The following is a 27,877-nucleotide window of genomic DNA, read 5'->3' on the forward strand; positions in this document are numbered from 1 at the left end:
CAAAAAAAAAATTGTCATCTACCTTATTAACAGCGATTCCAATTGTTGCATTTTGTTAGTACACTGGTAATCAATACGATTTTGTGTTAACAATGTACAAAATTCACAAGAGCTGCTTGTTTTCCCGGTGACCGGATTATCTGCTAGATGGCGCTAGTGTCGTTTTGACGGACTGACTTCTCGGTGTACGCTGCGGCTAGGAATTTGGTTGGGTCAGGGGGCTCTTGACCAGGGTGTAATAACATAACATTATCATTATAGTTAGCGTTAAGTTATTTGTTAAAAGTTATAACTAGTAACCTTTAAGTGTTTGCTCGTCCTTTAACGTTATTCACTTCACTCATAAATTTTACGTTAATTTTTATCTGGTTATTTTTTATACCGAATTTAAGTTTATCAAATTACTTTTCGGTAAAAGAATAACGGTAATCCAGTTTCAGAGCAATTTATGTTAAAAGAATAGGGGTTTTTATTTGTAGCATTTTATTGTTTATTTTTAATCTTATGATATCGTGTCATAACGTTAATTAGTTGTAACTATTGATAGATGTACCAATATTAAATGTTAGGAACCATAACGATTATTAACGTTAATTCAGTGGAAGCCATTTCCCGTGCCGGCCGTGCCTCGCGACATGAGACGGGGGGTTTTATTGTGCCTAGGACCTACCTAGGACCCATGCAGGACCTAGTCAGACACACTGTTGTTGTGTACCTGACAAGCACGTTCAGAACAGCGTGCCATGCACAATTGCGTTTGCAAAGTGCGGGGTGGCAATTACATTCTCGATTGTAACTGTAGCAATTAACGTTATTTGCGTGCCACGAAATCCACGAATGATTTTAGTTAAAATAATTAACGTTATTTGCTAACCTCGAATTTTGTGTTAAAGTCCACAATTGTTATGTGCACATTAACGTTATAAAATATTAACGTTATTTCTTCATAACTGTTATAAGACTTAACAATAATGTTTGAAGACGTGGTTTTTTCGGTATAACCTATTATCGATAATTCAATAACGTTAATGGCCGCCCTAAAGAATTAACGTTAATAAACTCAACATATTATAGTTGTGATACTAACATTAACTAACAAAATAAAAGTCATAGTAATAACGTTAATTCCTTAGTTAACGTTAAGGTAATGATAATGTAGAGTTTGCACACCCTGCTCTTGACCCATGATGAAGTTTAAGTCCTTTCAACTCTTACATCATTTATACTGTGTTCCTTTCACCTTGGGTGTTCAATAAGGATCACTAATGATCCAGACTCGATGATCTACACTGGCCGTCAAAATTTAAGCCCCACTTTTTCCTTTTCTTATAACTCTTGCTAGAATTGAGCTAGAAACTTGAAATTTTGAGGAGAGATGGGCCAAAGTCTTGGGTTAACGTCCCCAACGTTGCATCAACGAAACCCACCCCTTTGCGTCTTTTTCCACCCCTCCCGTAAAACAGTGTCAAATTTTGACACTTTTGCAAGGTTGAAAATGGCCTTCCCGTTGTCACAGAGGGTCCAAACTTGGTGAGTCGCCTCATTTTGACCTCCTCTTTCGATTGAGACCAGAGCCACCCCTTTACGACGCACCGTTCCTGAGCCACAAAAAAAACCACCCTGCAAGGGATGATTCTTTAGGGCCTTATCCAGGTGGTCAGCGTGGTAGCGGGAGGTCCCCCGGACACGACAAAAGTGTTTTCGCGTCCGTGGCACTCTCCAGGGGGGGGTGTCCAGCCCCGAACGACTGACACCCCAAATCTTGTTTTTTTCCCTAAAACCACCAAAAATGTCAAAAACTGGGCCCAAAAGCAAGAAACACGATTGATTTTAACCGCCTGAATCGATTCCAGACGAAAAAACTGCACATCGTTGCTAAACAACGTTTTGGCAGGGGGTGGAAACCACTTACGCCCCTCACCCCTTTTGAAGGGGATGGGGGGCCGCCGGCGGGACCCCGTGTTCACGGCACGATGGAGGGGGCCCTCCGGCAGCTCCACACCAAATTTGAAGTGATTCGGTCAATTCGTTCCCGTCCGGGGCCCAAAAGACGTTTAATCGTGTCACTTTCAACCCCTAAGTTTGCATCCCTGATTCTCCGTAACCTGGAGGGGCACAACATCCGCTCAGGTGCGCCGAGGAGCGCACGACCTTCCCTGAAAAGGGTGCAAACGCCGAAACCCCTGCGACCAACGAGTCAGCCGCCAGAGCGCTCAGAAAATGAGTCGCACTCAGCGTCCAGTCCGAGAGCGGCCGCCGCTCCGCCTGGGCGGTAGGCAGCCACTTGGCCGTCTGGAACGGAAAGTGTCAAATTTTCGTGCGGTTTTCATTGTTGCCGTTTCTGTGGTTATGACTGAGTGCCCTCGAAGACGCGGCCGGTGTTTCTGTCGCTCTGTCGGCAATTTCCGAGCCATTCCTGTTTGGGTTACGCCGCCCTGTCTCGCCGCGTCGCAGACGCGTCGCGAACACGACTCATTTTCTGAGCGCTCTGGCGGCTGACTCGTTGGTCGCAGGGTCAATCATTGACAAGTTGACCCTAGTGCAAGGAGTGAAATGCAGATTTGGCCGATAAGTCTTTGTGGGTTGTTAGATCATACACAGACAATAATGTTCGCAAAAGGACGTTGGTTATAGTTTTCCCATCTTCGGTCCAGACTTCAATTTATCAAAAATCGAAATTTTACGGGGTAACTTGGGACAGTCTTTTCCTCATGTTTCCAGCAGTCCTAGCCTTCTAGGAGTTGACTGACCCGGTTCCTCACATAACCTAAGCTTCGGATTTTACGCTGATGATGGAAAGAGATGCCTTGCTCTGCAGTTTTGTCTTCTGGTAAATCCATATTTTGAAATTTTCAGAAAATGCTTGGATAATACCAGTAGAAAAGAGAGTTTGACGTAGAGTCCTAGATATAGTCCAATATCGGTCCTACAAGAGTTCCTAGGCCTGAATTCTTGGTCCACATGTTGTAACTTCAATTTATTACATCCATTATCATCAATAGATGCATGGAAATGTAGCTAATTACCTACTGTCCCAAGTTACCCCCGGTCATGGGGTAACTTGGGACACTCTTTCGAGACCGCTGGGAAACGATGTAATCGAGGCAAATGAACCAGACAAGCATGAAATGATGGGGAAAGGGTCAAACTTTAACATAGTGAGGATCCATTCGTCTGGGTTGAGAATCTTGCCTCTGGCGTTCTAAAAACGTGAAAAAGTGCCCCAAGTTACCCCCGTTGACGGTAATGCCAGTCTTCGAATAGTCACATAGGGTCGTACCATTCTTTCAAGTAATCCTTGATGTCATGCCACAAGATCTAACAGGTTATGGTACCCAGTGTAACGGCGGCGTGCGCTCTCTATTAGTGGCGAAAGACTCAAAGTGTTTGTTTCCATCAAGTACTCCACGCTATGGATATGTCTCACGACAAGGATGGAATTTTCTTGTTCGACGGAAGAAACTACGAAACGTTGCGTTTTCGCATGGAAACCCTCATCAGGCGGTGACCATTCGGGCAATACCCAACCAGGGGGTGGCAACGGCCTAGGGAGAGCGTGAAGCGATGCTCGCGCCGTCAGTGCAGAGGTTGCGTACTTGTTCGAGATTATGAAAACTAGACTGTGTTCTTCAAAACGCTTTGCACCGATGGAAAGGGCTTGAAATTTAGGGTGCATTAGGCTAATTGCTCTTCTCCAAACTCTCACCTTACCTGATATTAAGGTGCAGTAAAAACACCTAAAAACAAGAGAAATCATAAAATTTAGGAAAAACTCGAATGCGCCATGTTGATGTAAATGGTTCCACCCTTGTGTTCGGTTGAATTGGAAGTATCGGGCAGTCTCTTAAGCCTAATGCACCCCAAATTTTGTGCTCTTTTGATCTGTGCAAAGCGTTTTGCAATCAACGGGCTAGATCTTACAATCGAAGCAAAATAAGTAACCAATGCACCTTACTCGCGCATGGCTTCACACGCTTCCTAGGCCGTTGCCGCCCCTGACCCAACGAGAAACAGCTGTTTCGGACCAGGACTGAACTTTCCTTCTCTCGGCCAATGATGGACGACTGGTCTCCATGACTTCCCTCAGTTTCATCTGATATGCTTCTGGGCGGGTTCGAGATCCTGTACAAAAGTAGAAAATTATGTACATGTCCTGTTTACAACTTCAATTGCACTGATCACACGAAATGTTGCTTTCAACTCACCACCGGCATGAACACAAAACCACATTTCCACTGTGTTGTTGTATTGATTAATATCTTCCCGCATCATAATACTGGCATCAGCATTACGTGGACTTGCTGGGTTTGGATCAGCAAGGAGAGACTGCACGCCGACAGCGAGTTGCAACAGGGTTCTACCCGGTTTCCTGCACAGTCAATTATTCAAATCAGATGCTTCAGAAATCAATCATGTGGAACAAAATAAATCAGCCTTAGTGTAGGAACTCGCGACGCTCGCTGGGGGCTCCGCCCTCAGACCCCCGCATGTGTGGGGCGCGTACCGAAGTATTTTTAGTAAGTCCGTGGTGACTAGAGACAAATTTTCTAAGGAAGTAAATGCACTGCTATTTTGAAAGGTCTATTTAACAGCTTTTGACCATATATTTAAGCTGCTTTTACTGCCCAAATAGAAAGCTTGTATTGCATTGGCTACTGTGGCAGTCAATGCGTGCATACAAGGTCCGGAAAACGTTGAAGACTGCTTTGACAAGGATAGAGGTGAATGGAAAAAACCGCAAGTCTCTACGACCACTCCTTGACCCCAAACATTTCTATGAGTGAGTCAGTGAGTCAGTCAGTCGGAATGGGGCTTTATAGGTTCTTGATGATGATTGATGATTGATATTTTGAGGATGTTGCCGGTGACGGGGACCCGATTGAGGCACAGTTTCGGAAATGTCTCCACCAAACCTACCGATAGGGCGAATAAAAATTTTCAGTCGGTCGGTCCCCTTTTTTGAAGATTGAGTAGGTTTGCTCGGAAACGGTGAAGAATTTTCAACTTTTGGGATTTATCCCAATTTTTCCATAAAATCTGGAATCGAATGGAAAAAACCGCAAGTCTCTACGACCACTCCTTGACCCCTAACATTTCTATGAGTGAGTGAGTCAATGAGTCAGTCAGTCGGAATGGGGCTATACAGGTTCTTGACTATATTTTTTTTTACAGTGTAACTGTTGCTCTCCCGAAACCAGTATTCCTCCTTTCAGAGGAAACAATTCAACGACTTATCAAAAGAGCAAACAGTAAAAAACCACCATTCTATGTGGTCAAGAAAATAACTTAAAAAAAAAACCGCGCTGATGGAAAAGGATCACATGACTTGATTGATAACAGATGGCACTAAAGCCACAAAAATTAAACGAATTGAAGGAACAGAGAAAAAATTCTCCTTCTGAATCGACTTCTGAAAATATGAAAAAACTCAAAGAAGAGCTACAGAAACGTCGAACTGCTGCTATGCAGCAAAAGGAGCACAGTGAGAAGGCAAAAAGGATCCGCGCAAAGGCAAACCACGAAGCACAACTGAAGGAAGCTCAACTGAAGAAAATTAAGTCAAAACAAAAGGCCTTGGCAGAAGCCCAAGCGCGGAATGGAGGCAAATTGAAGACATATAATATATCTAACCCAGAAGATCGCCGAAAGGATGACGGGAAAGAAACCTGCAAACAAGTTGACGAAGATGCCCCGTTGGTTGACTTGGGTAACGGTGAGGTGCTCGTAAAATTTGATCAAAAAGACGTCGCCAGACTCTTGAGGAAGGCAGAGAGAAGAGGACGAGGCAAGAAACAGCCAGGAGCAAAGGGGACGAATAAGATCGACGAGAGCAATTTCTTTGACAAGAAATGTCGTGAGTATGGAGTAAGTATCTTTTCTACTCAGTGCAGACAAAAAAAACCGCGCTGATGGAAAAGGATCACATGACTTGATTGATAACAGATGGCACTAAAGCCACAGCGTTTTCCAAATAAACACTTTGATTGGTTAGGAATGCCACTAAAGCCACAGCACTTCAAATATGCACTTTAATTTTCTCTCTGTGTTTGCACTAATATTTTGAAAAAATGATATTAACGTGTTCCATTTTAAACTTTCCAGAAACATCCTATTTCAGTGACAGTTTCATCATTTCTCACAACTAACTCTTTTAGTTGAACCATTTTCATTTCTTCCAATCATCCTTATCAAGCCCATACCTCTTCATTCTAACACCCTACCTGTTTGTCAAATTTCTATATCCTTAAATAATTTGTTAAATAATAAATATCAAAATGTTTCTTTCCAAATAAAAAACTGTTTAATAAATCATCATCACACAGCACAGTACACATCAATGTCATTAATTTGTAATTGCTCCATCCATTCACAGTGTATAACTACCCCTTTCAGTAAAGAACGGGTACCACCTGGCAATACAAACTGTATTGCCTCCCTAACTTGTTCAATCTCAGTTTAGCTTAAAGTAGGTCTTTCCTTGTTCTTTATAGTTCTGTTATTTGAGCGCCGGGCCGGTGTCTAACAGTGCTTCTATTTCTGTTCCTAGAACATCACACTTTATGTAAGGAGCATTCCTCAATTTTGGGACATCTTTGCATGAAGTGCATGCGTCGCAGTCTGGATTCTGCTCTTCGCCATACTCTCTCGCTCAAACGCCCTCGCCGTGCTGCCCAGCTCCAGGGGGTGGCAACAGCCTAGTGCGCGCGTGAAGCTATGCGCGCCGCTCGGGCCGGCAAGGAGCGGCCGGGCGGCTGGGCCGCGCGGCCGAACCAAATTAAACAGAACTTTGTCAAAACTGCATCGAACTGAGTAAACGAAGTCATTTTTAGATTCTACGCAAAATTTCCTATCCGTGAGTGACAATGGAATGGACTTTTGGATATGTGAAACAGTTCTAAAATCAATTTGAAAACCAAATTTACGGCACCAGACAGCCGACTTGAAGTTTCCCTTTCACTAAAAAAGCTATTTCCGTTCGTTTTAGGTCCATACATACAGCGAGCCGATTGTTGGCCACTATTTTCCGGGTTGCGTGGTACACTTGGAACGCCAATACGACTTCTGTAGCAGAAATGCCGATCCAAAAACTAATTTCCATTTTTGGTCCAAAATTGTATTTTGCAACTTTGGAGGTTAAAAGCACAGTTTGAAATAGGTTTCTCAGCATTGTCAACCTCACTAAGCAACCCAGAATTCAATTCTCTATCGCCCTGCTGTGTTGGATTTGCAAAAGGAGGTCAAACTTCTAATTGAAACGAAAAGGCCCGAAGCGCTGCAAAACCGCCAAAACAGTTCAAGTATTTTGTGGAGCTTAATGTGTGAAAAATATTTCTCAGATTGTAAATCCAACCACACCACCTTGTAGGCCAGTCAATTCTACAGCTCCACTGTAAGTTTCATCGCAATCGGAGACCAAGAGTGAAGGCGGCAGAATATATTTTAAAGTTAGCTGCAAAAATCTGCCGCAGCGATTTCTCATACTTGCGCCCGCTAGACCAATCTACCAAACTGATGGGATTTACAATTATTATAGCTGTCTTTACTCTTGGTCTCCGATTGCGATGAAACTTACTATGGAGCTGTAGAATTGACTGGCCTACAAGGTGGTGTGGTTGGATTTACAATCTGAGAAATAGTTTTCACACATTAAGCTCCACAAAATACTTGAACTGTTTTGGCGGTTTTGCAGCGCTTCGGGCCTTTTCGTTTCAATTAGAAGTTTGACCTCCTTTTGCAAATCCAACACAGCAGGGCGATAGAGAATTGAATTCTGGGTTGCTTAGTGAGGTTGACAATGCTGAGAAACCTATTTCAAACTGTGCTTTTAACCTCCAAAGTTGCAAAATACAATTTTGGACCAAAAATGGAAATTAGTTTTTGGATTGGCATTTCTGCTACAGAAGTCGTATTGGCGTTCCAAGTGTACCACGCAACCCGGAAAATAGTGGCCAACAATCGGCTCGCTGTATGTATGGACCTAAAACGAACGGAAATAGCTTTTTTAGTGAAAGGGAAACTTCAAGTCGGCTGTCTGGTGCCGTAAATTTGGTTTTCAAATTGATTTTAGAACTGTTTCACATATCCAAAAGTCCATTCCATTGTCACTCACGGATAGGAAATTTTGCGTAGAATCTAAAAATGACTTCGTTTACTCAGTTCGATGCAGTTTTGACAAAGTTCTGTTTAATTTGGTTCGGCCGCGCGGCCCAGCCGCCCGGCCGCTCCTTGCCGGCCCGAGCGGCGCGCATAGCTTCACGCGCGCACTAGGCTGTTGCCACCCCCTGCCAGCTCAAAGCCTCTTAGTCTCTTGCTCTTTGCAGATTTACCGAGCTACATACGTGTCTTCCTTTCGCAGTAGATTTTTCTGTCTATTTTGAGTTTTTTCGTTCAATATTATTCTGTCCTGGTTTAGTCGTTTCTGAGTTCTCAGGTAAAAGTATCATGAGGTTTAACGAAAAGTTTAATAGATTATGAGTTTTGCGTTGCAAAATTTCTTCGAATGACGGCCTTACTTCGGGTTCCCGAGCAATTTTCGACTGAATTATCTTACAAAGTAATTTTTTTCTTGCTGTACTTCACGTTTATTCATGTTCACATTCATGTTATACTTGTTTCACCGATTTATTCAGTGATAATTAAAATCAAAGATTCATTTGGTGCACCTGACGCGAGCTTTGCGCGCCCTCGACCATTTATCTCCACTACCGTAAACCGGGGTAACTTGAGACAATATTTCACGTTTTTTGGACCGTGTGTCTACAAAACTTCTCCCACCAAGCCGAATCCTAACTATGTTTAATTTCACATGATTACATTCGGTTTGGAACCCATGAATTTTTTGGGGGTCACCTAAAATGAGAGTCATGGGCCTCCAAAGTTGTCTCAAGTTACTCTGTCATATGGGGTAAACCTATGTTTTACTATGCTTTTTAACGGAAGTGAGGTTTATGCCGGTCCATACTGATTTTCTGCGACATTTATCTTATTTTCAAAGAAAAGTACTACTTGTCGAATATATTAGAAGATTTTTTAACCTTATATTAGGATCTTTTCAACAAAGTTACATTATAGACCGGGAAGGATTCCTGAAAAAGGCTCTCTAAATCATGTCGAGAGGCGATTTGTGCTACAAACTGGCAACAGGCGGTTCTAGACTAATTTGACCCCGCTGAAAACGATGCGCCCTGTTGCCAAGCTCGATTTTTGCATTTAAGCCCCTAAATTTAAGATGGCGTCCAAAATGGTCGCTAAAAGGCTTGTTTTTCTAAAATATCGAGGTACGCACAAGCGTCGCTGTATTATTTTTACATTTCAGGGGTAAAATAATATAAAGTACATATTGTGTAACCATTTCCAACCATCTGTACATTTTTCAGGGGTCCAAATGCCAAGATGGCGTACGAAAACGTCAAAATACACCAAATATCCGTGTTTTGAAACGGTTTTCTGCTCCTTTTGCTCGTGATTCACATCCAATGGCAGTTCTTGTCGATCTTTGTAAATTTCCACGATTTAGGAGTATACGGGGTCTAATGTGGGAGGGTTTAGTTGCTAAGATGGCGTCCGAAAACGTCAATAAGTACGAAATATTGCTGTTTTTCCTGGAAACTTGCCCTATTTCGTTCGGGTTTCGTGTTCGATGTCAGTACTCATTATTCTTTGTACGTAGTCACGTGATGTCTAGGTCGGGAAACACTCTTTTACGCCCCTCAAGGGGCGTAAGGCCTTTTATACCCTTCGAAAGGGCGTTAATAACGTAGGAATTGTTTAGCAAAATTTTAATGCCCTGCCAAAAGGCACAAACGATTTACGCCGCTCTGAGGGCGTAAGTCGTTTTCGCCCTTAAATGGCATAATTTAAATGCCTTTGTTTTACCACTGTTATCACCGTAGTATGATTTTTTAAAATCGACGGATCTTGGGCTGAAAGTCGTCTGATCTCAATAGACCGGGAAAGATTGCTGATAATTGCATGTCGAGAGGCGATTTGTGCTACAAACTGGCAACAGGCGGTTCTAGACTAATTCGACCCCGCTGAAAACGATGCGCCCTGTTGCCAAGCTCGATTTTTGCATTTAAGCCCCTAAATTCAAGATGGCGTCCAAAATGGCCGCCAAAAAGCTTGTTTTTTTAAATATCGAGGTACGCACAAGCGTCGCTGTATTCTTTTTACAGTTTAGGGGTAAAATAATATAAAGTACATAGTGTGTAACCATTCCCAACCATCTGCACATTTTTCAGGGGCCCAAATGCCAAGGTGGCGTACGAAAACGTCAAAATACACCAAATATCCGTGTTTTGAAACGGTTTTGTGCTCCTTTTGCTCGTGATTCACGTCCAATGGCAGCTCTTGTCAATCTTCGTAAATTTCCACGCTTTGGGAATATAAAAGGTCTAATGTGGAAGGGTTTAGTTGCTAAGATGGCGTCCGAAAACGTCAATAAGTACGAAATATTGCTGTTTTCCCGGGTCATTTGCCTCATTTCGTTCGGGTTTCGTGTTCGATGTCATTACTCATTATCCTTTGTACATAGTAAATAGCAGTTCTTGTCAATCTTCGTAAATTTCCACATTTGGAAACGTCCAGGATCCAATGCGGGAGGACGTGTGTGCCAAAATGGCGTCCGAAAACATCAAATAACACGAAAATTCGATAATTATTAGTGTTTCTGCCGTTTTTGACCCGTGTGACGTGAGTTGTCAGTTCTGTCACATCATGCATGTGGTAGAGTAGCGAAAGCCCCAGGGCGAACAATCGATTAAACGAGCAAGGGGCCTAAATGCCCTTGTAGCATGAGAGGGCAAGCAAGTCTCAATTTATTCTTGCATTCATGAGTCGTGCCTCTAATTGATCCAGGAAGCGGAAGAAGGGGATAACTCAGTTTTGGTCAGGAGAAACAAAAAACTGTTAGCAGGGAAAACTAAAACAAAACAAATGAATGTTGCAGATGTTAATAATTTCAAAAAGCATTAGTCAAATTTTGAAAAAAAAAAAATCAAAAGTGTAAGGTCACTCCGTAGAGGATTTCTGCGACTTATCACTTTCCGCTGAAATGGAAAACAGAGTCAGCTCACCTTATATATCCTAAACAAAGTGGAATTTGGAGACAAGTCAAGTGGAACAATAGTCTGCATAAAGTGTATGTTACTCTGGTGTATTTTTTGGACTTAGCTCTTTTTTCCAAATTTAAAATTAAGGGGGGGGTTAAGTTGAGTTGATTCTTTTTACACTAGATCCATAAAAACACAAGTTGAGTTATATCCTTTTGCCAATTTGTCAAACGGACTCATGTAGACTAAGGTTGAGTTATCTCCATTTTCCAATGAAATTTAGACTGTAAAAGGGGTTAAGTTGAGTTATACCCTTTTTCCATGTGGATTTTCTCCTAAACTGCTTGGAATTCAGTCAAATAATTTGGTGTAATGATGTAAACCATTCTATGGCACAGTAATAAAATAAAAACTCAATTTGGGGATAAGTCAAGTTATTCCCTTCTTCCGCTTCCTGGATCAATTCATACTTAAAATGACACGTTGAAGGCTCACTCTCTCATTCCAGGAACTTGACGTCACGTTGAAACGAATGTGACACGTTCCCTAGAGCATTGTGTCACATTCGTTTGAATGAAAGTAAGGTAAGTTATGGCTGATTCACATCGAAACGAACGTGACATTTTGTCACACGTTACTGGGATGAGAGCGTTTATAACGTTCAAAATTAAACTTAGTATCCGTTTGTCGTATCTGTGGACGTTTCGCACTCCACCATGCGGCACTTACCGTAAACCGGGGTAACTTGAGACAGCAAGGGTAACTTGAGACACTTCTGCTTTTCCGCCGTTTTAGGAGGTGCCACCAAGCTCGGCACATTCGGAGGTCAAAACTGCCCTAGCACGTGTTTCAGACGATAAGGCGTTTGAACGGCGGGTAAGGACCAGGCTCACCACTTTCATAACGATTTTTCAATTTTAAGAACTTTAACAATTTAAGTGGAGTGTGACGAGTCTCTCTTGGTACTCGAAACAAGTCTTGTTTAGACTCAAATGACTGCAGTTTACACTAATAATCCAAACGCTAACGTCAATTGGTGCGATGCAAAAGCATTGCACATGAAGTGCAATACCTCCCCCATTCCCATGCATTAGCATAGGGCATTTTCGGGACGCATTGCACGTATGGTGCGATATCTCAGCTGCATTGTACCATACGTGCTATTCTCATAGCGTATGGAATCTCCTCAACCCTATTGTTTGAACATTCTAAATGTAGAATTGGTTTTGAGGGGAAGCCATCACTCATCGGGCAATATTGCCTTTTTTTAAAAAAGAAAATGGTAACTGTGCGGGGTAACTTGAGACACCAAGTTTCATCGAATTTGACGGAAGTTAAGGGGCGTAACACCCGTTTATAATAACTCACCTCCTCCGTTTTATCATCATAGCCAAGCCGCATTTGACGGGAACCATTTTTTCAGACAGTGTAGAGGGTCCCAAGTTGATATGCAGCTTAAAGTTGGAGTATTTTCTCAACTACGAACGGACCTCATGAGACACAATAAATCTGAAGGTCTCTAAATATGGGGAATTTCATTACCTTCCCAGCGAGCTTAATGTCAATTTGAGGGATAACGGCACTTCAGAAGCGCAACGATTCTCCCATTCCACATCCAACCCTATCAACTAAATACAGCGATTCTTTCATTTCACATCCAACCCTGACACCTGTTAGGACATTTTTTTATTTCTACGTACAAAAATCTATTCTTGCAAAGGTAAATAGTCTTAGTCAATTTTTTAAATTCATTCAAAATACTTCTACTATTTTTACCGTAGTGTTTCTTTTTAAAAAAATCGACGGTTCTTGGGCTAAAAGTTGTCCGATTTCAATGACATTTAGCGCGTTGGAAAGGTAATTCAATTCCCCATCTTTTGAGACCTCAAGAGTCATTAGGTCTCATCTGGTACGTGCGTAGTTGAGAAAACACTACATATGAACTTGGGACCCTCTACACTATCTGAAAAGGTGACTCCCGACCAAATGTGGCTTGGCTATGATCCTAGAACGGAGAGATCAGTTACTTTAAACCACCCTGTTGTGCAAGGAGGTGCCTGTGTCAACTTATGCCACTGAACTGCTGTGAAAATCAATGAAATTTGGTGTCTCAAGTTACCCCGTACAGTTACCATTTTCTATAAAAGTCAATATTACCCGATGAATGCACTGTTAAAAAACGTCCGTTCTCAAACAGAGCGGTTCAGCCGTAAGCAGCCAAAATACTTTTGCTTGTTGCCGGGAAACGAGGAATATTTGGTCTACCCTGAGAGTGTCTTATGATAAACAACAAGTCGGATGACCATTTCGAATTGTAACGCCGTCAGTAACTGAAACCAGTTCGGTGAAAATGACGAACAAAGGTAAGAATGACTCGCACCATTTGCAAACGGAAAAAATAACGCAAATATTTAAAACAATGCTCACTGTTAAAGGATATAACAGAAAAAGGCGTTGTGCGAATGATGTTTTTTCGTTTGTGAACATGTAAATTCTGTTTCCAAACAGATTTTTGTTTTGAAAGCGCATTTTTCATTACCAAATGGTAAAATTTTGTTCCAGAATTATTATTTTTTGTTTCAAAACAGAGATTTGCCGTTTCAGAACATCAGCAGTCGTTTTTAAACTTTGCACGAATTTTCCGTTCTAAAACGGCTGGATTTCGAACAGTGTGATGGGTTCCCCTCAAGACCAATGCTACATTTAGAATGTTGAAATAATGGGGTTGAAAGATACTACAATCATTTGGGTCTCAACAAAACGTGTTTCGAGTACCAAGGGAGACTTGTAACACTTCTCTAAAATTGTTAAATTTACTAAAATTGAAAAATCGTTATAGAACTGACCAGCTTGGTCCCAACCCTCCGTTCAAACGCTTAATCGTCTTTCCAAACAAGTATGAAAAGTGCTGGGGCAGTTTTTACCTCCGAATGTGCCCAGCCAGGTGGCAGCTCCAAAAAGGTAAAAAAGCAGAAGTGTCTCAAGTTACCCTTGCTGTCTCAAGTTACCCCGGTTTACGGTACTTTCATTTATTAATGGCATTATAGTAACATTTTTTTATCTTTTCAGGTACAATGGCTCCTGGTGAGAAGGTGCAGGAAATCAAGGGTGATCTATTCTCTGCACCATCCACCTTTGCCCTCGCCCATTATGTATGTGCTGATTTCCGTATAGAGAAAGGCATTGCAGTTTTATTTACGCAAAAGTTTTCTCATCAGAGTTATCTTTTGAACCAGGGCAAAGTTGCTGGGCAGGTGGCAGTCCTTCCAGCACAGTGGTGTGGTCGCCAAGCACCGATCTTCTACTTGGTCTCGGAAACTGTCAGCTCCGCGCCTGGGCCTGCATGGGAGAACTGTATGTCTTGCTTGCAGGAGCTGCATAACCAGTGTGAGCAGATTGGATGTGAAAAACGTGGCCATGCCTCGTCTTGGCTGCTACAATGACCATCTCTCCTAGCCTGCGGTGCAAAGTGAACTGTACAGGATCTTCCAGGGTTCCCGGATCACTGTGTAGGTTTGCACACCTCCAGTTCCTCTCCAATTTGGAGCGGCCCTCCCACCTCGTTTCCCCACTCTGCCAAGTGGTGAACCCGTTTACAGAGGTTGGCAGCTTCTTGGGGACAGTCAGGTGCTTCGGTTTGCTAATGGCTTTGCAGAGTATCACGAACACCCCCGGGAAGGTTTCTCAAGCAACTTGGATGGCGCATCTCAGAGACTCCGTTGTTGTTACGATTGGAACTAACGATGTGTTGCACTTATTCAGGAATGAGGCGATCAAGATGGACATCCGCCAGACACTCAGGGCAACCTTCCTCCAGGTAAGCAAAACCCTCTTCCTCAATTGTGGAGGAGTTTTCTTTGAGTGTGTCCCTCCTGTACCAGCCCACCCGGAGTGTGTAGACCTTGTCAGCTGGCTCACTGGTCTCATCCTCAGATCCACAAATGTACACCCTAAGGTGCATGTCATTAATTGCAGTGATCGGATCCTCTGTAGTGATGGTAAGATTGATGTGGGCTGCTTTGAAAGTGTCATGGGTCCTCAGTAAAAGCAAGATCTTATTCACCAGAACTACAGGCGTCACCAAGTTTTGAAGGCTTGTTTAGATGAGGCCACTTGTGCTGTCCTATACCTTGGAAACGAATTGGAGGAAGTCTTGATAGTCAACAAATGTTATAGCAAACCTGAAAATAATTTCTAAAACTTCAAAAATCTGCGACTAAAAATGTCAAATTTTCGCTTAATAATTGTGAAAACTATACAAAAGAATTGAAACATTCGTACTAAGTGAGATCGATGGAGATTCAAGATAGCTAAGATATTATCTTAAATTTTATTGAGCTGATTTTGCATAATGAATGTGCGCATTCTCCTGTGCTTGTAAAATGCAGCATGGGTTTTTACTATGCTTGAAATTGAGTGTACTGACTTTACGCTTGAAGCAGGGGGTCAGAATTTCTGATGTGGCTTGATTACGCTACGCTTTAAACATAGCTCTTCTTACGCTTGAAGTCGAGCGTAAGAGTACACTGTAAGATTTTACGCTTGAGGGCAGGCATAATACTATGCCTTAGTTTTACCAGTACAGACCACTTACAAACAATGCAGACACTAAAGAATCAACTGTTTGAAACAACGGACCACCATGACCACCAATACCACCAACCACCATGTACTTTATGGATTTAGGCTTAAATGGAGAGCAAATCACCTAAATTAAGGAAAGATCAACATTTTGATCATCAATGGGAAGGATTCTTGAGGTGTTTAATCTGCCCTGACTTCAAGATGTATCATTAGTAACTTTTTGACCTTTGAAAATTGATTTTGGAGTCAATGCGCTTTGTCGTCATGAGTTTCGAGTAAAATTTTAGCTCAAAATTAAGTTTTATCAACCCGATTCAGTGATGATACGTATTGCCAGATGAAATATTTTGTAGTTTTAAGCGGTCACCTAAAGTGAACCTTAGGACAAAGTATCGTGAAATTTCTCAAACCACGTAAAAAAATTGTGCTCATTTTTCACTGTTTTTCATAAATTTTCCTAAGTAAAAAATGGAAATTTTTTGATTTTTCACCTTTAGTCAGAGGAGAAGGTTTTCAGGACCCCTCTAAGCTAGTTGAAATGGAAATAGAAGCCCAAGGGGTCTCACATCACACTTTCATAGGATAAGATGAAAAGTAGGGTGGGCCGTAAAACACGATTTTTCGATATCGCAAACGTAATAGCGCGCCAAAGTTACTTCATGGTAATACAAACTCAACGCGATCTGAGCCAGGTCTGTAACTTAAAGCTTGACCCTCGCGCATCGACGTTGAAAATTCGAAAATTCGTCTTTTACGGGTTTTTCTAAAAACAGCCATAGAAACTGAACCTGATGTCCAAATGATGTTTGCGAGATGGAAATGGAAACGTCTGATCATGCTTTATCAGTTGAAGACCACCGGGACCCTCTCCGAGCAGTAGGGGACCGATGGGAACAAACTACAAAATTACAATTTTTTTCCGTTTTTTACAAAATGCAAAAATTGCCTTCAGGGTTTGATACGGCCATCCTGACGTCACCGTACCCGAACTATACCCCGAATCATCTTCTCTAGGGGCCCCTTTCCCGTTTTAAGCACACGGGGTACCCCGGGATCCGTTCACACGTTAGGATTTGGACGCAAAAACCACATGTTTTACTAAAAATGCAAATTATCGGTACTCAGGGCACCGTAGGGCACTCGTCTCGTCCGTATGAACTGTAGGGACTCAAAATCGATTACTTGATGGTGTCTTTGCGTCGCAGGAACCCACCAGTATATATTCAATCGGACGAAGAGACCTTTAAAACTCTATTTACACTGTAATTCTCGTTAACCTGGATTTAAAACGTATTTTAGGACGTGTATGGCTCGTCTGGTTTAACGACAGAAGGTCGCTGCACGTTTATGCACGTTATTCTTATCCATCGTACCCATTTTCATTTCCTTCGTCACTGTTATGTCCGTTTGCAACGGCCCAGGGAACATACTTACGTTTGGTGCGCTGGCAGAGCTGAGCCCCCCGTAGACGCGCCCCTGTTTCGTTTGTCTTCGTTATCGTAGTTTCTCAATACCGTTAAAATTTGTGCGACTGCCTGCGACAGCCGCAGGGACATGTTACGCCAGTTGACCAATTTTGGAAGTGATGTCTTCCTACAGGTAAACATTTACCTTCGTTCTGGCGCACTGAACCATCGCGTTTTGCTCCATTCTCCTGCGTACAGTATGAAGGTGTCAACATATACAAGCGCTGCAGGAAAAATCCATGGGAAAAAATACAGGCACAGTTTGGAAGAACATTTGCCTGGTACCACCGTACCTCAGTCAGTACGGCTTTTTGGGTACGAAGTACAGCTGTTCTGTACATCGTGTGGTACGGTCTAGCGGTACTTTTTCCTTGAAATGTACGGCCGTTTTAACAGTGTGTCGCAGCCCCACCTGTGGTTGTTTGGGTAAGGGTGGTGGTGAATCTCGACGTGCTGCCACCTTCTCGTGGTGAGGGCTGAGTCGTCTCGGATATTCCGGGCGAGCCAAGAGCAGTACAGTAGAAATCCAATGTTTGGAAAAGGGATTTAACCGAACCTTCAATGGATATGGCGTTCTAAAGGTCTCTCCATCCGATTGTCAATATACTGGTAGGTGCCTGTGACTCAAAGACACCATCTAGTAATCGATTTTGAGTCCCTACAGTTCATACGGACGAGACGGGTGTGCCCTACAGTGCCCTGAGTACCGATAATTTGCATTTTTAGTAAAACATGTGGTTTTTGCGTCCAAATCCTAACGTGTGAACGGATCCCGGGGTACCCCGTGTGCTTAAAACGGGAAAGGGGCCCCTAGAGAAGATGATTCGGGGTATAGTTCGGGTACGGTGACGTCAGGATGGCCGTATCAAACCCTGAAGGCAATTTTTGCATTTTGTAAAAAACGGAAAAAAATTGTAATTTTGTAGTTTGTTCCCATCGGTCCCCTACTGCTCGGAGAGGGTCCCGGTGGTCTTCAACTGATAAAGCATGATCAGACGTTTCCATTTCCATCTCGCAAACATCATTTGGACATCAGGTTCAGTTTCTATGGCTGTTTTCAGAAAAACCCGTAAAAGACGAATTTTCGAATTTTCGAAGTCGATGCGCGAGGGTCAAGCTTTAAGTTACAGACCTGGCTCAGATCGCGTTGAGTTTGTATTGCCATGAAGTAACTTTGGCGCGCTATTACGTTTGCGATATCGAAAAATCGTGTTTCACGGCCCACCCTAATGAAAAGTGCTGATTTCACTAAGTCTCCCAAAATGGTATTGGCCATAACTCTGGGAAAAATGATTTAAATAAAAAAACCTCTTAGAGAGGTTCCTTTGAGGTCCCAATGCATCGATTAAAAGTGGTTTGGACCGAATCCATCGACCTCAAAAACAGACCATCGTCGATTCGGCGGGGATTGACCCTATAGTCACGTTTCACGTCGTTTCCTATCTTTTTGAGGCTGCTGATGACGAAAATAGAACCTATTCGGACCCCCGACCCAAAGTTAAGTCCCATTAGTGTTGATTTTGCTGACTAGATGCTATCTTTAGAGGGGATTACGTCCATCTCTGCGAAAGCAGCCTAGCGAAGGCAGGCTAGCGCCGCGGGCCAAGGTAGGTACGCCAGGCGTGAATAGAGCACTCCAAGGAAGCTCTGGCCCGGAAGAAGAAGAACAAAAACGGAAGTAAGAAATTGCAGTATCTATGAGAAATATACGCTGCGCATGAGGGTCCACAGCGTATATTTCTCATAGATACGGCAATTTCTTACTACCGTCTTTATTCTTCTTCCGGGCCACAGCTTCTTTGGGGTACTCTATTGTCGAAACTGCCGCAGCATCGCGAAGCCTGTTACGACAAGGCACGGTCTGGCGTAAACCTATACCACCTTGTTACAACCCTAAAATACATGAAATTGTCTCAAGAGGATTTAGGTGGATGTTTAGACCACATGCATGAAGTCTCAAAAGAAGTGGTAAAATTTTACTCAGTCATGCTCATGTTCTTCGTTGCTGACAAGAGAAGTAAAGAAGTAACAGCAAAGAAGGAGGACCTCAGAAAGCAGTATTCCAAGCAGTCCAAACTTGTGAGACTCGATGTTCAAATGTAGTCAAAGAGCAAAGATATTTATGGTTTTTTTTTTTAAATATATTACTGAATTTTCGGCTGAGCGATAGCGAAGCCCGTTACTCCAGTGGGGTTAAAAAACTTTTTCGGGCTGCGTGCGTGTGTGTGCGCGCGCGCACTACTCGTCCTGAACGGCTCGGCCGATCTGCCTGAGATTAAGCAGGGTCATTAGGTGTACCTAAAGACCCTGCATGTTCTTGGCTCGCCACACGCCAAAATTCAGCTTTCTATCTCAATCCATTCGGTCGTATTAGCTCTTAAACACTTAAAAACGGCAGAAAAAAGACAACTTTCTTGGTACTTTCATTTGTTAGGTCGAGTTTTATGTCGTTTTGTGTGTTTTTGAGGCTGCTGATGACGGAAATAGAACCCATTCGGACCTCCGACCGAATGTTGAGTCCCATTAGTGTGGATTTGGATGACCAATTGCTATTTTTGAGGGGATCGCGCCCATTTCGACGGTCTGCCTAGGAAGGCGGCCTGCGAAGGCAGATTAGCGCCGCAGGCCAAGGTAGGTGTATACGCCAGGCGTGGATTGTCGAAACTGGCGCAGCATCGCGAAGCCTGTCACGACAAGACACGGTCTGGCGTACACCTGAGGGAGGGTGAGGAACCATGACCACTTTTTTTGTGCCTCCCTCTACCCCGCCTTGTGGTTTGAAAAGTTCAGTTTCCAGCATGAGGGGATTCTTTGGACCTCCCAGGGCCTCTTCCACCCATTGGAACTTGTCTGCAATGCACGGCAGGCTCACAGAACACTTAGGAAAATAAAACGCAAAGTGGTCATGGCGCCCCACCTATGGGGCACCATGACCATAGTAATTTTTGGGCCCAAGAAGTGTACTTTCTACAAGTATTCTTATAAAATTGTTTATATCGCTGTTCTTACCATCAGGCCAGTCAACTTAACTATAAAACACTGTAAAAACCTTCGAAGTATCAAACGTTCTATGATGCCTTAAAATGGACGGCTTAAAACAGTTAACGCTCTAAGGCTTTCAAATTTCACATCCAAAGCTATGACATGTGTTAACGTTTTATGTTTGTCTTCCTAAGACGAATCCAAATTCGTATGCAGATTTAAATTTTGTAAATTTTTAGAAAATTCTCGCGGTTACTACACTGCAAACAAGTGAATTAAATGCTGTTTCTCATAATGCCAGAGCCGTCTCGGTGCAAAGTTGCCACGGATCGCTTTCGCGGCCCACTTTTGCGGTTTGGAGCTCTTAGTGCTAGAGAAACTACCATTTCAAGTCTCAGTTTCAGAACCAATCTTAACAAGGTAGGTGTACGCCAGACCGTGTCTGGTCGTAACAGGCTTCGCGATGCTGCGCCAGTTTCGACCATCCACGCCTGGTGTATTCACCTACCTTGGCCTGCGGCGCTAACCTGCCTCCGGCAGGCTGCTTCCCTAGGCAGGCCGTAGAGATAGGCGTGATCCCCTCAAAAAATAGTATTTGGTCATCAAAATCTACACCAATGGGATTTAACTTTCGATCGGTGGCCCAAACTGGTTCTATTTTCGTCATCAGCAGCCTCAAAAACATATGAAACGATATGAAACTTGACAAAAAGTTGAAAGTACCCAAAAAGTTGTGTTTTTTCTGTCGTTTTTGAAGTGTTTTTTGGCTGATATTCGGTCATGACCGAATGGATTGAGATAGAAAGCTGCATTTTGGTGTGTGGCGAGCCAAGGACATACCTAATGACCCTGCAAAATCTCAGCCAGATCGGCTGAGCCGTTCAGGAGGAGTAGTGCACACACACACACACACGCAGACACACAGACAAAACTTTTCACCCCACTGGAGTAACGGGCTTCGCTATCGCTCAGCCAATCATCCTGGTGATTCACGATTTGTGATAAAAGTATCTATTCTGCAGCAATTATTCAACCCTTATACATTTTCTGAACCAAAAAGCAAATTTTTGACGAAGATTATTAGATCAAAAATTGAGAAAAGCCACTCATGGTCATGGTGCCCTACTAAAAAGTGTTTATGGCTCCCCACAATGCAGTTTACAACCCCCTGGAATACAAAAACTTGTGATTTCTCGGAGGCTGCCTGCGGATGCATCAATGGATATCCCGCAGAAGGCCAGTCTATATAGTTTATGGTTTGGATCACAGGGCCGATTATCGGCTCGCCTTTAAGCCCCAAACTTTCGTTGTTGTTGTTCAACGAGAACATCCTATGCAAATGCTTTCGCATTAGTCCGCACGACCCCTCCGGGGTTTAGTCTAACAGCCATGTGGCAGACATTTGCCTTCATTACGGGATGTGCCAACTCCAACAAGTGTGAACACATCCTTCAAAATGCTTTCCATTTCGGGCTTGCTGCCTTTCACTTCAACGAGTTTGTCAATCAATGTCGGAAGGGCCCTCGACACGATCGCGTAAATTGAGAGTCCATGAAAATTTTGGCCTTCTCGACATAATGTGTCACAGAATGTGTCTTCAAATGACTTCCAAGGTTGTTGTAACCTTTCCCTCAAATCACGCACAAGCCTCGGGCATCCCGGTCATTGGGAACCCGATTAGCCACTCTGAACTGCAACAGACAAAGAAATTAGTTTATGAATAGTGAAACACAATCCTTATCACATAAATCAGTATACTTACGCCAAGTTTCCTGCACTGTATAACTGACTGATTTGCTTTGTCGATTTTATTGGCAGTGGCAGCTTTGTTTGCTTTATCCTTATTGCGACGGTCCTTGGCGGCTTGCTTTTTTGTTTCGCGTTCCAGTACGGGAAGCATCACTTTGCTTGGTACTTTAAAGTAGTGATATTCACCGTCTAGAACAGTTTCCTTGCTGCTTGCACTTGACAGTCCCGAATCACTTCTCTCATCATTTTCTGTCAACTTCGACGGCGGCCTCGTTAACCAAGTCCTGTGGTGGCACCTATAGAACCAAAAAGGGAAATGGTCAAAACGACACTGACTATCAATTCGTCCATTTTGATGCATTCAACTTACCCAGTTCAATTTGAAGACATCTTCACAGTTGTACATTGGCATACAGTCGGTTTCTTTAGTAGACAAGCCCACTCCTGTGATGTTACAGAAGTTTCTCACCACTCGTTCTAGAGCGGTACGGTCATTGTTTGCTCCCATTAAAGCATCTAAGACTGTGGGCAAATGCAAAGGTCCACGAGCATTGTGTGAAAACTGGCCCGCAACATGTGCATTTATTCTCTTACTGTCACAGTCTGGGTGGCCGCCCGTCTTAGATTTCAGATGTGCGACCAGCTTGGACTTCATTTCTCCACATCTGGGACAGATCTGCTTCGCATCACGTCCACTTTCCGTGCGATTGCTTACGCGGTACTGGAAAAAGACACAAAGTATTAGAATGCATCCCACATTCCTTTTTCATTTCCTTTGTAACATACGCCGATAGTTTGCCGCGCACAGTGGAGCAAAACGCCAAAAAATGCGACATCGTGGGACAAAAATCATTTTCCGATCTGTCAGTTTTTTACGGCATAGGGTCTTTCATGATGTTATCTATAAAAGAAATGATTTCCTGGTATTGGCTAGGCTTGTAGAGCAAAAAATCGCGAAAAACATGAAAATTTGTACTAAAATGTACCTTTTTTACACGTTTTTTGCCCCTTAAAATGACATTTTTTCGATTCTGCAAATTTTTCCAACAGATTCGAAAGCTAAGGACAAGGCCTACAACTTTTGTTTTGGTCGCAACGCTGTAGCGAGGTCGGCTCTTCGACTTTTTGGCCTCAAGGTTTTTCCTATAATAAATTGCACTGGAAAATTTTTCTTATTTAGCAAATTTTGGTATTCTTGTGCCCCTGCAGTCCGCTTTACATCCCAACCAGTTTCAATTCATCCCATCGAGTTTAAAAAGAACCGGAAATAGATGTAGCGAGGCAACACAGACCTCAAGGGCACAAAAATACCTAAATTTGTCAAAATAGGAATAATTTTTCAATAAAATTTATTATAGGGAAAACCTTTGAGGCCAAAAAACTCGAAGAGCCGACCTCGCTACAGTGTTGCGACCATAACAAAAGGTGTAGGCCTTGTCCTTAGCTTTCAGAATCTGTTGAGAAAAGTTGCAGAATCGAAAAACTGACAGTTTTACGGGCAAAAAACGTGTAAAAAATGGCACATTTTGATACAAAAATTTTTGTGTTTTTCGCGATTTTTTGCTCTATAAGCTAGCCAATACCAGGAAATCATTTCTTTTTCTAGATAACACATGAAATGGGAAAATGCCGTGAAAAAAGCTGAGGGATCGGAAAATAATTCTATGTCGCACGATGTCGCATTTTTTGGCGTTTCGCTCCACTGTGCGGTGCCGTCCCAGCGCTCAGCTGCCTCGGCCACGCCAGCTCCCTGTCTATCCTTAGAGAGAGAGAGAGAGAGAGAGAGAGAGAGAGAGAGCCTTGCTGCCGGTCGATTGGCACGTTTGACGGCAGGGAGACAGCCGCCGCGGGGTGAGAAGCGCCTGAGCGGCTCGAATGCGAATGGTGCTTTTCGCCACTCCGAGAGATAGTGTGACAGCCGCCGAGAAGCGTCGGGCGGCGCCGTCCAGCCTGGGTAATTCTTTCATAAGTGCGACACTTTTCGGATTTAACCTCACCGATTTCGCTCATTTTTATTGGATCGTCACCAATTAGGGTCGAGTTTATGTGTGCAAAATTTGAGCCGTTTATATCAAATCGTTTCCGAGAACTGGACATGGGCCTTTTTGGTGGTTTTAGTTGAAATTAGGTACAAGTTTCAGGAAAGGTCAAGTATCTCGGCTATTTTTCAAGCTACAGAAAAAACATGACTACCGCTGGAAAGGGCATAAGAAATGGAATCGATGCTGCGTTAAAACACATGTCTGGAATGCACAGTTTTTACGGTGTAGAGACTTAAAGTTTTTAATTTTAATACCCCCGAAATACCCCATCTCCAATTCTCTCAAAAATTTGTGAAAATGTTCCTACTTCCTTCTTCTTTAAGGGGTCAAAGAGGTTTTCCCGACATCTTGCCTCAGACGCTCTCTAGTAGAGTCCTAAAGTCTAACGGAGAAACGCGGGCGCCGATAAGCGCACCAACAGTTTCTCATACTCCTCGCGCGCGGCCGGAGAGCTCTCTCATATTCCAGACAAAATGGCGGCGCACGGACTGAACGGCTGGAGAAGGTTTTTTGGTTGCAGCTTCCAAACCGTTGTAGATAGAGGGGTATAGTAAGCGAGCCGATTGTAACTTGAACAGAGACGTACAATCGGCTCGCTTACTGTACCCCTCTAACTTTAACGGTTTACGAGTTGTGGCCGAAAAACTGTTCCGGCTGTCTGCTGCGCTCCGCCTCGCCCCACCTTACCGCACCGCTCCCCGCTCTGCTCCCCGCTCTGCTCCCCGGCCCACTCCCCGCTCCCCTCTGGGCCGGCCCAGACAAAATGGCCGCCAGCGCGCGACGGCGCCCGCGTTTCTCCGTTAGACTTTAGGACTCTACTCTCTAGGGCCTGAAACGTGTCTTTGGGGCCAGAAAGTGACCTCGAAAGATAGTCATCCTGATGTAAACTTTAATTCTGAACAAGATTACTTTTATTGTGTTTTGCTCTATCTCCAACGGTTCGCGAGATAAACGACAATCTTGCGGTAAATTTATAACCTTAGAGTAAAACAGGTACAAAACGTATGAGCCGAGGTATTAAACTTATTGTCGTTTATCTCGCGAACCGTTGGAGATAGAGCAAAACCTAATAAAAGAAATCTTGTTCAGAATTAAATTTTACACCAGGATGACTATCTTTAGAGGTCAATTTTTGGCCCCACATACACGTTTCACGCCCTAGAGAGCGTCTGAGGCAAAATGACGGGAAAACCTTTGTCCCCTTAAAGAAGAAGGAATAAGGAAAATTTTTACAAATTTTTGAGAGGGTTGGTAATGGGGTATTTTGGGGGTATTAAAATGAAAATTGAAAACTTTAAGTCCCTACACCGTAAAAGCTGTGCAGTCCAGAAATGTGTTTTAACGCAGCATAGATTCCATTTTTTATGCCCTTTCCAGCGGTAGTCATGTTTTTTCTGTAGCTTGAAAAATAGCCGAGATACTTGACCTTTCCCGAAACTTGTAACTTATTTCGACTAAAACCACCAAAAAGGCTCATGCCCAGTTCTCGGAAACGGCTTAATATAAACAGCTCAAATTTTGCACATATCAACTAGACCCTAATTGATGACGATCCAATAAAAATGAGCGAAATCGGTGAGGTTGAATCCGAAAAGTGTCGCACTTAAAAAAGAATTACCCGCCTGCGGGCCTGCATCCGGGACGGGCTGAGAAGGTATGGCCGCGGCGAGCGGGGTTGTGCGGGGCCCGCGCCCTGCCGCGCGCCCGATTGGGCTGCGGGGTCATGACGTCACGGTGCTGGGGCGAAGGGGCGTTAGCGCTCTCTAGGGCACGCACGTGCCGTGCCTGCCTCTTCACCATCCACCGTGATGCTGTGGTGCCGCAAAGCGATTTCGAACAGTAACTTCGTCGCTCTGTGTCTCCTCTGCCCCCCCCCCCCCCCCCCCCCCCGAGTGCGAGTGCGAAAGAGACAGAGCGACGAAAGCAGTGCCACCTGCGCAAGGCGCGTGGCTACGACGCTGGAAAGGCTTTGTCTCTCTAGCACTCACAGTCCCGTGCGCGACATCTTGTCCAGTCCGGCCAGTCCATCCTGCAGACTCAGGCTGGCTGGCCCGCTGGCCCTATCCTCTCTCTCTTTCTCCCACTGACGCTCTCGTCGCGAGTGCGAGCCCCTGATGCGACGCACTAGCGGTGGCCGGGCCGAGCCAAGCGGGCCGAAGGCTACCCAGATCGTTCGTAATCGAACAGACAGTGCTCCCAGAGCGGGGCGGAATGCACTTCTCCCTGTCCCTGCTGGCTGACTGGCCGCGGACTTCCATTCAGAGGATCAATTTATGGCCCCGCAACTCAACAGTAAAATTTTTGAATGGGTCATTTTGGAGTTTTAAAACCTATACAGAGGTGTTCAGCGCACAATTACGATGCCAAGCAACTACAAATTCAAGTCTCTACGACCATTTGGACCGAAGCTTGTTTGAACATCGGTCCACAAAACCTAGGTCAAAATGGTCGTAGAGACTTGAATTTTTAGTCGCCTCACATCGTAAACGTGTGCTGAACCCCTTAAGCCAAGTCTTAAAACTCAAAAATTATCCGTTCAAAATTTTAACCTCTGCGGTATGGGGCCATAAATCGGCCCGTCACGCTGCCGGTGTCCGCTCAGGACACCTCCGGCACGTGAATGAGAAAGGGGCTGCGGGGCTGGCAGGGGGCCCGGCGCAGAGACAAAGCAGAGGGCTGCAGGCAGACGGCTGGGAGAGGAGGGGCGGGGGCGGGCGGGGGCCGGCATAGCCCGTCCACGACAGTGCCTTTTCAAAACTTTGCGACATGCCCAAAACCACTGTTCAGAGGTCCGCCGTCTACCGGATTTTGGCCTCTAATTTAAACTGCACAGGAACGGGAACAACTTCTCTGGAAAGAGCACATGTCAAGCTACAACGTACCATCGCCCTTTTTTCCGTTTTCCGCAAAGCCGGGAGACTGTTGTGGACCAAAGTCGAGTTACCTTGGGGCCTACCGCAAGCGTTCATAAAATTTCTGGACCCATCGTCAGCGAGACTGTACCCTAATAGGCCCGTGAGCCAAGTTGCAGATCGATACCTCGAACGGTGTGGCCAGGACGGCGTTAGAAAGAGGTCGGTGGCACTGCCGCTGCAAGACGCAAACGAGGCGGCTCAGCCAGGAGTGGTATATCCCATCGGTTCCCAACCCCGGGGTCGCGACCCCATTTTGGGTCGCGGAAAAATTTTGTGGGGTCGCGGCATGCTGCCTGGGGTCGCCAGCTGGCTCCTGAGGGTCGGTCTGCGGGGGCACCGCCAGTGCGGGAATACGGAAAAACCGGCGGGTGTTTGGCGCTTTTGGCGCTACTAAACTCCGGTTTGTGAAGGTCGCACGCACGTCTCCTACTTGTTGGACTGGGGCTGAGCAATGCAGTGCTACTGCGGAAAGCGAACTCCTCCCCTCCACTACCCCACCCTTCTGGGCTTTGGGCGCGGGGGTGTGAGGAAGCCTAGTCAGGAAGGGTAGGGTAGTTTAAGGTAGTGGAGGGGAGGAGTCCACTTTCCGCACGGACTGTTTCACTTAACTTAAGGCACAGGGCAGCAAAATTAAGAGATAATAATTAATTTTATTGAAATGATTCATAATTATTACAAAAAAACAAATCATCACTTTTGTTAACATTACAAATAATGTGGCACACTTGTTCTAAAACTGGTTTTTGTTTTATATCATGTGTGCCAATACGGGCTCGTCTCCGGGAATCGCATAAGAGAAAAAAAATTCAAAACATTCTCTTTTAATATCAAAACTAACCTTATTAATTTACCGTGCATTTCGGTCCATGTATCCTCGTACGCAGGACACTTGGCACCAAATCTCGAAATTAATGAGTTTCTTAATTAAAAAGCGGTCGAGTGACCCTAGGGCAAGTGAGCCACCCCCAAGATAACTTGACTCATCTTTTTTTTTGCCACCGATATTTCGATGCAATTCATTTTTTACCCTTTCATCTTCATGAAACTATGCAAGACATCAACCGGTATTTGGATTGAAATGATGCCAA

General features: G+C 44.1%; 1 long non-coding RNA gene across 1 annotated transcript; it reads right to left on the bottom strand.

Moving 5' to 3' along the window:
• Nucleotides 1–9,349: 9,349 nt before the first annotated feature.
• Nucleotides 9,350–21,346, bottom strand: LOC117640749. The gene is made up of 3 exons (XR_004587451.1): nt 21,249–21,346; nt 13,844–13,847; nt 9,350–9,362 (listed from the first exon to the last, which is right to left on the bottom strand). It is a non-coding gene; the product is annotated as an uncharacterized LOC117640749 (long non-coding RNA).
• Nucleotides 21,347–27,877: the final 6,531 nt, after the last annotated feature.

This window comes from Thrips palmi, unplaced genomic scaffold, assembly GCF_012932325.1.
Source record: "Thrips palmi isolate BJ-2018 unplaced genomic scaffold, TpBJ-2018v1 HiC_scaffold_12, whole genome shotgun sequence".
Lineage (NCBI taxonomy): Eukaryota > Metazoa > Arthropoda > Insecta > Thysanoptera > Thripidae > Thrips > Thrips palmi.